The sequence below is a fragment of the Pipistrellus hanaki genome (assembly GCF_964339955.1).
Source record: "Pipistrellus hanaki genome assembly, chromosome: 12".
In the NCBI taxonomy this organism is placed as follows: domain Eukaryota; kingdom Metazoa; phylum Chordata; class Mammalia; order Chiroptera; family Vespertilionidae; genus Pipistrellus; species Pipistrellus hanaki.
In genome coordinates this window covers 52,339,617-52,351,771 of record NC_140514.1, presented here as the reverse complement: position 1 = coordinate 52,351,771, position 12,155 = coordinate 52,339,617, and positions in this window count along the sequence as shown.

Here is a 12,155-nt window from a genome sequence, read left to right as displayed (position 1 = left end):
CTTTGATATGATCTTTCTCTATTTTCTCTTTCTCAGTTGCAAATGGGCCCAGTTATGGAACCCTTTACCAGCCCCAGGCTTTGCAGGGGGCCTCTCCCACAGGAGTTTCTCTTCCCCCACCTCAGAGTTAACTTTGCAGTCTGGCAGCTTCATGGACCCTTCGATTTGCATTGGTTCACCATGCAGGTTAATGGATGGGCAGCCTCACAAACGCCCTCCCCTGGCTTCCATTTCCTTCCCCAGAGGCCCCCCTGCCGCCCCCCCCCAAACCCCATGCATCTCATTGCTCAGTTCCTGCATCACCTATTTTAGAAGTGTTTGCAGGTCTAAATACTGGTTGATGGGCATTGATTGAGCACCTACTGTGTGCTGGGACCTTTGGTCCCTCAAGGTATGGAATGGTGTCTGTTCCCCAAAGCTTCTTGTGGCCACGCCTCCCCCTTCTGCCTCTGGGTGTTGGGCTGGAGGGAGCCTCCTCTGGGGCCTCTCTTGGTGCCACCCCAGCAGCCAGTGGGGCATTCTTTATATGTCGCCTGCTTGGTGGCCCTGACGTGGACCAAAGGACAGGTAGCACCAACACCCACCCATGTGCTGAGACCCACAACTGCACATGTGTAACCATCTTGCTGCCACCTTTGGAGCTCTCTCCTTGGGTCCGGTCCTTACAGCATATGCACCTTACATACCTGTAGGGTCCTTTCATCCTGCCAGTGGCCACCGCACCTGTCACTTCACGGGTGATGATGCCTCCACTCAGGTGGGGAGCTGCACTCAGGACTTGCTCCTGCTGTCCCTGGAGCCAAGTGCTCACCTGCTACCCTCCAGGGCCCAGACCTGTCCTCCTGCAAGTCTGTCCTCCAGCCCCTCGGGAAGTGACAGTGAGACGAGACCCTGTAGTGTGTCCCATGCCAGTGGGCAAGGGCCTTCAGAGGCACCGCCCCTGACCACTGGGGGGTGAAGTCATGGCGGTGCCAGTGTTATGGCACTGCTTTGTAAAGAAGGTAAGAAGCTGATGTCTGCGATGTGACCCAGAGCCAAAGCCTTCAGAGCAGAACCCACCACCGTCACAAGTGTGTGGTGAGGGTGCACATCACGGAGGAAAGAAAGACGGCTGTGGGTCAAATTCAGCTGGGCTGGTGGATGTCCTGGCCTGTGGCTACAGTGGCCGTGGCCCCTGGCTTCATGGGGACCCTGGTGGCACCTCCTGGGGGCCTTCTCCGAGCAAGGCGTGGTGGCCTGTGAGGGGTTTCATCTGCCTTCAATCCCAGGGGACAGACCCCGATCCTCCCTTCTGCTCACATGGGTCCCCACTGGATACACCCTCTGGGGAGGACACAGTTCTCAGGAGCTGGGCCTTGTTGACATTCTAGAACAGAACTAAAGAGACTTGTTAGAACCCACAGCCTCCCTGAGCTGACCTTGAAGAGCAAACTGCTCACACTGCCAGCCGTGGGCCGAGCAAGTAGCCTTTGGGGCCACACAAGGGCCTGTTGTTCCGGGACCACTCAGGCCAGTTTGGGGTCACAATGGGGCCTTTCAGGGGACAAAGTGCCTCTGGCCCAGCTGAGTGTCCCTGCACATGGGCATCCACCCAGGGCATTTAAAATAATACAATTTGGAAAAACAGATTACAGCGGTTTTCCTCACCCTCTGTGTGACTCAAAGGCCTTTGTGTGTCTCCATCATGCCCAGGCGTGGCCTCTGCTAAGAGCTGGGGTGCTGGAGGCAGAGACTGGGGCCTCTCCGGTGGGAGTCACAGTGCCAGGCTCTACAGACGGTATGGAGCCTGATAAACGCTCAGCTTCCACCACTTGCTTCAGCCAAACACGGTCACCAGGGCAGGAAGGGGAGACTTGTCAACAACATGGGGTACCTGGGCCACTGGAGGAGCTTCACTCCTTCATGTAATCCCTGTGACATCATATGTGCTCAGTACCATTTAGATGAGGCATCTGAGAGAGAGGCTACATGATTTACCCAAGGTCACACAGCAAGTCAGTGTGGCTCCAGTTCAAAGGGTCTGTCTCCAGAGCCCCCAAGTTCCCCGTCACTGCCACATCTCACCATGAGAGAGCTCCTGTGCCTCTGGGAGTGGGGACACAGACATGCCAAGCAAGTTCTTCGATGTCACCAGTTCTCTAACTACTAACCTACATTGGAGGTTCCAAACAGCATGAGGAGAAGCCAGCCATATGTCATGTGTACAAAATGACTGATATGTATGTACTGTAAAATGGTCAGCATAGTAAATCTAGTTAAATTTTTTCCCTTACAATGACAAGTTTTAAGATACGCTCTTTTAATAACTTTCAAATACATAATCCATTATTATTAACTGTAGTCCCCCATGCTGTATATTAGATCCCTAAGACTTATTTATCTTAAAACTGGAAGTTTGTACCTTTTGTCCACCTTTACCCAATTCTTCTACCCCACCCCACAAACCCTCACTTCTGGCAGCTACAAATCTGATCTGTTTCTATGAGATTTTTAATGTCCACACATGAGATCACAAGTATTTATCTTTCTTTAGCTGACTCATTTCACTCAGCAAAAGGAAATCATTATTATCCCAGAAATACCTGTATCCCATGTTCATAGCAGCATTATTCACAACCAGAGGCCCAGGGCATGAAATTCATGCACTTAGAGGGTGCATGTGCCCTCTCACAGTCCGGGAGCCCTCAGGCCTAAGCCGGCAGTCAGACATCCCCTGAGGCCGCCTGGACAGTCAGACATCCTTAGCACTGCTGCAGAGGCAGGAGAGGCTCCCGCCACCACCACCACCGCTATGCTCGCCAACCGTGATCCCAGCTTCTGGCTGAGCAGTGCTTCCCCTGTGGGAGTGCACTGACCATCCAGAGGCAGCTCCTGCATTGAGTGTCTGCCCCTTGGTGGTCAGTGCACATCATAGCATTTCACCATTTGGTCGATTTGTATATTAGCCTTTTATTATATAGGATGGCCATGATGTGGATGTGACTTAAGTGTCCATCAATAAATGAATGGATGAGCCGAAGCCGGATTGGCTCAGTGGTAGAGCGTCGGTCTGCGGACTGAAGGGTCCCAGGTTCGATTCCGGTCAAGGGCATGTACATTGGTTGTGGGCACATCCCTGGTAGGGGGTGTGCAAGAGGCAGCTGGTCGATGTTTCTCTCTCATCGATGTTTCTAGCTCTCTATCTCTCTCCCTTCTTCTCTGTAAAAAATCAATAAAATATATTTAAAAAATAAATGAATGGATGAATTAGTGTGCATCTACAATGGAACACTACTCTTATAAAGAGAAGGTACAGCCTGCCATTTGCGAGAACACAGAGGGACCTTTGGGCAGTATGCGCTCCTCTTTTAAGATACCTGGCTGCTTCCTGTGGTTGTGACTGAGGCAGAACAGAGGGGTTGAATTAGCAACCTGCAATGATGTTGAGAGCTGTCCCCGAGTGTGAGGACAGTGTTCAGGCTCATGGCCTCCCAGTGCCTCCAGTTTCTGGGGTTAAAACTGATGACGGCCTGTGGATCACACAGGACACTCACCCGTTAGGGTGAAGCATGGCTGTCGTGGGCATCATGCAACAATCAGCCCGCACACTCTCATACACTGTGCTATGTATGTTGGTGATGACAAAGATGATGATGGTGGTGATGACCCATTGTCATCTGCTGGCCTAAACCCTGCCCAGCTGGCAGGCCACGTCCTCCCTGGAGGTGCCCCACCCCCAACATGCACCTGCTCCTGGGTGTCCTGGCTCTCCACCTCCCACCACTACCCCCACCTGCCACATCTCAGGCAGATGCCCTGACATCTCTCCATACAAGGTCTCCCATACCCACCCCACAGACCAACGCTAGGACGGTGGCTTCCGCAGCTCTCAGGATGGAAAGTGGCTGTGGGAGGAGGAAGTGCATCGGCCCAGAGGGTCCCTTCTGAGTCATGCTGTCACCCAGGCCAGGAAGAATGGCCAGCAGGAAAAGCACAGGTGGACAGACAGCATATTTCCACGGACCTCTCACTTCTAAAATCAGGGCTGGGCCTCCAGTTTCGACCTGTGCCCTGCCTTGGGCAAACAATGACAGGAATGCATGCTGAGACAGCATGCCAGGGAGCTGGCCTGGGTGGTCAGATGCTCCGATAGGGCTGTCCTGCCCTTCATCCCACTTAACCAGAGTCAAGCAGTTTGCTGGCCCCTGGTGCTAACATTAAAGGTGTCTGACCCCTTTGGGGGGGCAATCTGTCCCCAGGGTGCCCTCCTTGCCCGGGCATAGCAAGGCCCCACAGTAATGGAAAGGGCAAGGGCTTCAAGCCTCACTAGGTAGGAAGGTGGGGAACAGGGGTGATGAAGGGGGAAGAAGGCTACCATGTGGTCAGCGTTGGACTCTATCCTAGCCAGCATCCTTTGCTGAGCTTTGTTCCCTCAAGCGTTAAACATGAAGTCCCTTGTGTCATTCTTGGTGTGACTGCAGCTAAGAGCTCCCACATGTTCATTACTGCCACCTCATGACAATTCTATTAGGTAGGAGCTAGTGTCATTTCTACTGTGCAGACAAGGAGGCAGGTTCCATGACACTGAATCATGCCCAAGAGGCCCTAGAGCCAGATCAGGCCAACCTAGAGCCCAGGCAGGCCGGAGCCATCCTGCAGAGGGGTCACGTAGACGAATGCCTCCTCCCTGTTCCCTGCCTTCTCCCCTTCCCCCAAGCCAGGCTGAATGCAGGCTCTCAGCTGCCCTTCTGAGCTCTTTGGGCTTAGGAGGGCTACTTGTTTTGGTAGACCTTTGAAAATCTGCAAGGAAGGCTCTCTAATGGAGGTGTTTCAGACACGGGATCCCACTCTTTCCTGTCCTAAAACTCTTCTCTGAATGAGAACTCCTCCTGACTTGGGAGAACAACCTAGCTTGCAGTCTTGGGGAGCAGTAAGCAAGCCCTGTTTGCTTTGGGCCCAGATAAGCTGTTTCCCAGGCAGAGCACTGAGGAAGAACAGAGGTGGCAGCAGCAGCCAATAGGACCTGCAAGTAGCCAGGTGGTTGGGAGAGATGATGGGGCAGGGAGGGATAAAAAGAACCCTTCCTTTCTTGGGCACAACCACATGAGCAGATGTGGGTTTGGTGTCCCGACTTGTCTGGATTGGTTCTCTTGGGGTTTCCACAGTAACACTAGGACCGAGACATCATGCAAGGCCTGTGTGCCATCACCCGGAGGTAGACATAGAGAGCCCTTCTTCCTCAGTCCTTTTCCTGTTTAACTTGGGTATTTCTTTTATTGCTATGTCTTCAGGTTCACGTGTCTCTTTTGCAGTTTAATCTGCTGACCACATCCAGTATATTTTTCACCTTTAGAAATTTTATTTGCATATTTTTGGTATTCCATGCCTCTTAACAGGCTGTTTCCTCTAGTCTTTGCCTACTAATCTGTTTCAATGTCCTTGTTTACTAATTCAATGATTATGTTATTTCTGTCAGTTTCAACTGGCTGGTGTGCCCCTCAGTATGGCTTTTATTTTCATGCTTCTTTGCACCTCTGTGATTTCTTATTAGAGGCCAGATACTGTGAATTGTACTTCGCTGGTTATTATATTTTGTATTCTTACAAAGCTTTTTTCTGACACACAGTTACTTGCAAACAGTTGTGTTCTAATTGAGCCTTGCTTTTATGTTTTTATTTTTTAAAAAAATATATTTTATTGTTTTTTTACAGAGAGGAAGAGAGAGAGATAGTTAGAAACATCGATGAGAGAGAATCATCGATCAGCTGCCTCTTGCACACCCCCTACTGGGGATGTGCCCGCAACCAAGGTACATGCCCTTGACCGGAATTGAACCTGAGACGCTCTATCCACTGAGCCAAACTGGTTTCGGCATGCTTTTACGGTTTTAAATTGGGGCAAGAGGTAGGCTTACTGTGGGGCTAATTTTTCCACTCTTAAGTCCAGAGTCCTCCCACTGCTTTTCCAATGCCACGTGAGTTACACGGTTTTCCACTACGGCTACTGAAGGCAGGCACTATTTTTAGGCACCATTTCCTCTGATCCGTTTGGATAGGTCTTCCCTGGCCAGGAGTAATTTATTTACTCACAAGCACTCACTCTTTCACCCACAAGTGTTTGATGGGTTGATGAGTCCTGCAGACTTCTCCAGTGCTCTTGCTGTGCAGCTCTCTCCTAAGGAATTCTCCTGTGTGAACTCTAGCCACCTTGACTGCCCTGGCTCTCAGCTGATAGGAGGAGCCTTCCTGGAGCCTTGCACTTTTTCCAGATAGTAAGTGGGAATAATTTTATTTCCCATCTCCAAGGGGTCATTGCCTGAAGTCAATGTCTTAATACTTCTTAGCTAGCAAGACGAAAAACTTCCCTATTCAAGCCAAATATCATACACAGAATGTGGCCCCATCCTCATCCGATGTCACAGGCTGGGCACTTTCACCGCCATCCTGCCCACCAAGGCCTCCTCCCTGTACCACAGTATCACTGGGCTACTCCCGCTCAGCCCAGGCAGAGAGGCCTCCAGGAGCCTGAGGAAGGAACCTGGATTCCATCCCCACGTGAAGCAACGAGGTAGTGCTCCCCTCCCAGCCCTGTGCAGCCAAGAGGACACCTGCTACAGAAGATTTCCATAACACCCTGAATTTCATAATAATTTTCTGAGCATGTCCAGGATATAGCCAAAACCACTTGTCCTATCAAGAAAAAGAAATTTTCAGAGAAGAAACCAAGATGGCAGCATAGGTAAATGCTTAACTGCAGCCTCACATAACAATTTCAAAAAAATACAACTAAAATACAAAATGGACATTATCCAGAACTACAGGAAAGTTGACTGACTGGAAATTCTACAACGAGAAGGAAAGAGAAAACCAGAAGAAAAATCAGAAGAACTGTAAAAGCCTAAGGTACGGAGACACGGTGTGTGCATGGGGAGAGGACTGAGCTGGAGAAGTGGGGGTGGCTGAGTGCCTGGTTGGCGTTCCCTAGCGGGAAGGAGATAAAAACTCCAGACTGTGCTGAACCCCAGTTCAGACTCCACTAAACCCCAGTTCTAGACCAGACCCTGGGGACCCAGACTCATACAGAGGGATTCTAGGCTGTAAGGCAGAAACTCAGGGGAGCAGCGAAAGGCAGAGCCCCAGATGTGGGCATGTTGAGCATAGAGGATGGACTGTTGTCTGTTAGTGGGCAAAACTTGAGGGCACCTTTCTCTCAGAGGTGCTTGCAGCGAGTACCAAAGGACACTGAGGAACATTGAAACTCAGGAACCTCATAGGGCGGGGCTGACAGAAGCCAAGGCTGTAGGCTTCACCCTGAAACTCCGCCCCATTTAAGCTGAACATAGAAACTTTTGCAATTTTCCAAGTCTAGTTGAATAAGGCTGTCTCCTGGCATAGACACAGCTGATCCTCACAACCAATTGGCCTGGAGGTCAGTTCCTCCCAGTGATACAAACAACAATCAAGACTTAACTACAATAAGGCTGTACACACAGTCCACAAAGGGGTGCATCAAGAGTGTACACCTCACGTAACTGGGAGGCTGACCCACTGAACCATATAGGACACTTAGCACACAAAGCCACCCTACCAACTCAGGGAAGCTGCGAAAATGCCGAGACAAGGAAACAGATCACAAATGAAAGAAATGGAGGACAAAAAGCGACTGGATATAGAGTTCAAAACCATGGTTATAAGATTTTTCAAGAATTTCCTAGAAAAGGCTGATAAAATAAACGAGACCTTTGAGGATATGAAAAGGGATCAACTAGAAATAAAGAATACATTGTCTGAAATAAAAAAAATATTATACAGAGTCCTAAAAACAGAATGGAAGATAGCGAGAATCAAGTCAAAGATTTGGAACATAAAGAGCCAGAAGACACTCCTCCGCAGAATCAAGAGGACAAGAATCCAGAAAGTTGAAGATAATGTAAGAAACCTCTGGGACAACTTCAAGCGAACCAACATCAGAATTATGGGGGTCCCAGAAGAAGAGAGAGAGCAAGATACTGAAAACATATTGGAAGAAATAGTAACAGAAAACTTCTCCCACCTGGTGAAAGAATTAGACTTACAAGTCCAGGAAGCGCACAGAACCTCAAACAAAAGGAATCCAAAGAGGACCACACAAAGACACATCATAATTAAAATTCCAAGAGCAAAAGACAAGGAGAGAATATTAAAAGCAGCAAGATCAAAGAAGGTAGTTACCTATAAAGGAGCACCTATATGATTGTCAGCTGATTTCTCAACAGAAACCATGCAGGCCAGATGGGAATGGCAAGAAATATTCAAGGTGATGAATAGCAAGAACCTCAAAAATAATCTACCCAGCAAAGCTATCACTCAGAATCGAAGGCCAGATAAAGAGCTTCACAAATGAAAAAAAGCTAAAGGAGTTCATCACCACCAAACCAGAATTATATGAATTGCTGAAGGGGGTTCTTTAGGAAGAAGAAGAAAATAAAGATAAAAATTATGAGCAACAAATACATAACTATCAACAAGTGAATCTAAAAACCAAGGGAATTAAAAAATCTGATGAACAATATTAACTGGTGAATATAATAGAATCAGAGGTATGGAAGGGGAGTGAACTGACGATTCTTGGGGAAAAGGGGAGTGGGGGAGTGCAGGAAGAGACTGAACATAAACTGTGCACCTATAGATGAGGTCAATGGGGGGTGGGGAAAGGGCAGAGGGTGGGGTGAGAACCTGGTGGAGGGGAGCAATGGAGGGGGAAAATGAGGAACATTTGTAATAATATGAACAATAAAGATTTATTAAAAAAAAAAAAAAAGAAATTTTCAACTGGAGTGAGAAAAGACAATCAAAGGATGCCAACACTGAGCTGACACATATGCTGAAATTATACAATAAAGATTTTAAAGCAGCCACCATAAAAATATTTCAGAAATCATCAGCCTTCAGACTGAAAGGTCCCAGGTTCAATTCTGGTCAAGGGTACATGCCTGGGTTGCTGGCTCAATCCCCAGTGTGGAGCGTGCAGGAGGCAGCTGATCAATGATTCTCTCATCATTGATGTTTTTATCTCTCTCCCTCTCCCTTTCTCTCTGAAATCAATAAAAATGTATTTAAAAATATATATTTCAGAAATTATAAGTACGCTTGAAACAATTTTTAAAAAGTACCTCATCAAAGAAATATAAGATTAAAATGGAAATTTTAGAACTGGAATACATAACAGCCAAAATAAAAATTTTATTTTATTTTTGTGTGTTTTTTAAAAAATATATACAGTACCGTATTTTCCGGCGTATAAGACGACCCCCTAATTTTACAGTTAAAACATAGGTTTAGGCCTATATTCACTGTATAAGACTACTCCCCACTTCAAAGAAAAGACTTACTTTGCCGTCAAGATCTGCAGGTAATTTTTGTGCAATTTTGGTCTTTTGCCCCCGATTTTTCGTTGACTTTTTTTTGTTTCAAAAGTCGCCTTATAAGCCGGAAAATACGGTATTTTATTGATTTTTTACAGAGAGGGATAGAGAGTTAAACATTGATGCGAAAGCAACATCGATTAGCTACCTCCTGCACACTCCTCACTGGGGATGTGCCCGCATCCAAGATACATGACCTTGTCCGGAATCGAACCCGGGACCCTTCAATCGCAGGCTGACACTCTATCCACTGAGCCAAACCAGTTTCAGCCCCAAAATAAAAATTTTAAATGGATGAGTACAAAAGCAGAATGAAGAGGAAAGAATGAATGATTCTAAAGATGTAACAATAGAAATTACCCAATTTAAACAACTGAGTAAGCAGACTATAAAAAAATGAACAGAGCCGAAACTGGTTTGGCTCAGTGGTAGAGCGTCGGTCTGCGGACTGAAAGGTCCCGGGTTCGATTCCGGTCAAGGGCATGTACCTTGGTTGCAGGCAAATCCCTGGTGGGGGGTGTGCAAGAGGCAGCTGGTTGATGTTTCTCTCTCATCGACGTTTCTAGCTATCTCTCTCCCTTCCTCTCTGTAAAAAAATCAATAAAATATATTTTTAAAAAAATGAACAGAGCCTCAGGAATGTGTGGGACACCATGAAAAATCTAACATTTGTGCCAAGTGTACCCCTGACAGAGTATATGAGTACAAAGATGCCCTAGCTCAGTGGTCGGCAAACAGCGGCTTGCGAGCCACAGGAGGCTCTTTGGCCCCTTGAGTGTGGCTCTTCCACAAAATACCACAGCCTGGACAAGTCTATTTTGAAGAAATGGCATTAGAAGTTTAAGTTTAAAAAAATTGGCTCTCAAAAGAAATTTCAATCATTGTACTGTTGATATTTGACTAATGAGTTTGCGGACCACTGCCCTAGCTGGTTTGGCTCAGTGGATAGAGCATCAGCTTGCGAACTAAAGGGTCCCGGGGTCCAATTCTGGTTAAAGATGCATGTCTGGGTTGTGGGCTTGATCCCCAGGAGGGGGTGTGCAGGAGGCAATCAATGATTCTCATCATTGATGGCTCGCTCTCTCTTTCCCTTACCCTTCCTTTCTGAAATCAATATATATATATATAATTTATTTATTTATTTATTTATTTTTAAGAAAAAACAGCCCAAACCGGTTTGGCTCAGTGGATAGAGCATTGGTCTGCAGACTGAAAGGTCCCAGGTTCGATTCCGGTCAAAGGCATGTACCTTGGTTGCGGGCACATCCCCAGTGGGGGGTATGCAAGAGGCAGCTGATCGATGATTCTCTCTCATTGATGTTTCTAACTCTATCTTTTCTCTCTGTAAAAAATCAATAAAATATATTTTAAAAAAAACAAACAACAAAATATTAACTAACTAAATAAATAAGAAAAAAGAAAAAACATTCAAAGAAATTATAAAATAATATATCCCACAAAATGGGAGAAAACTTTTGGACGCTATGTAACTAATAGAGAACTCATATGTAGAATCTATCAAAAATTATTACATTTGCTCTGGCCAGTGTGTTTCAGTTGGTTGAGCAACATCCCAGGCACTAAGAGGTTGCTGGTTTGATTCCTGTTTGGGACACATGTCTGGGCTGGAGGTTCCATCCCTAGTAGGGGGAGTGCAGAAGGCAGACAATTGATGGTTTTCTCTCATTGATGTTTCTCTCTCCTCTGTTCCTCTCTCTCTAAAGTCAATAAAAACATATTTTAAAAAAAGAACTACTATAGTCAATAAAAACACAAATAACTCCATTTTTAAAATGGACAAAGGACCTGATTATACATTTCTTCAAGGAACATAAAAATGGCCAATAAGCACATGAAAAGATGCTCAACATCATTAGCCATAAAGGATGCAAATCAAAACTACAAGGTATCACTTCACATACACTAGAACAACTATCACCAAAAGATAAAAAATGTTGATAAGGATGTGGAGAAAACCTCACACACAGCTGGTGGGAATGTAAAATGGTGCAACCTCTGGGGAAACAGTATGGCAGTTGACTTTGGTTCCTGACAGAGTTCCTAAATCATTTGTAATTTCCTGGGTGACAGGAGTGTCTTTTGTTGAGATAACTCTGGGTGGGCTCTTGGATGAAGGCTGGTTTCCAGAAAGACCAAGTCATGATTAGAAGCTTTGAGCTCCGGCTGGATAGCTCAGTTGGTTAGAGCATTATCCTGATATGTCAACGTTGTGGGTTCAATCCTGGTTAGGGCACATACAAGTAACAACCAATGCTGAAACTGGTTTGGCTCAGTGGATAGAGCGTCGGCCTGCGGACTGAAGGGTCCTAAGTTCAATTCTGGTCAAGGGCATGTACCTTGGTTGCAGGCACATACCCAGTAGGGGGCTGTGCAAGAGGCAGCTGATGGAAGACTCTCTCTCATCGATGTTTTTAACTCTCTATCCCTCTCTTCCTCTCTGTAAAAAATCAATAAAATACATATTTAAAAAGAGAAACAACCAATGAATGCATAAATAAGTAAAACAACAAATAGATGTTTCTCTCTAAAAACAAAAAGCAGCTTTGAATTTTCTAACACCCCAAACCCCCATCTTCCAGAGGGAAGAGGGGCTAGGAATAGGGTTAATGATTGATCAATGGTGCCTATGAGAGAAAGCCTCCAAATGTATGGGGTCTGGAGAGCTTCCTTCCTGGTTGGTGAGCATGGGGAGGTGTAGGAAGAGGGGCACCTCCAGTGGGCATGGAAGCTCCACACCCTTCCCACATGCTTC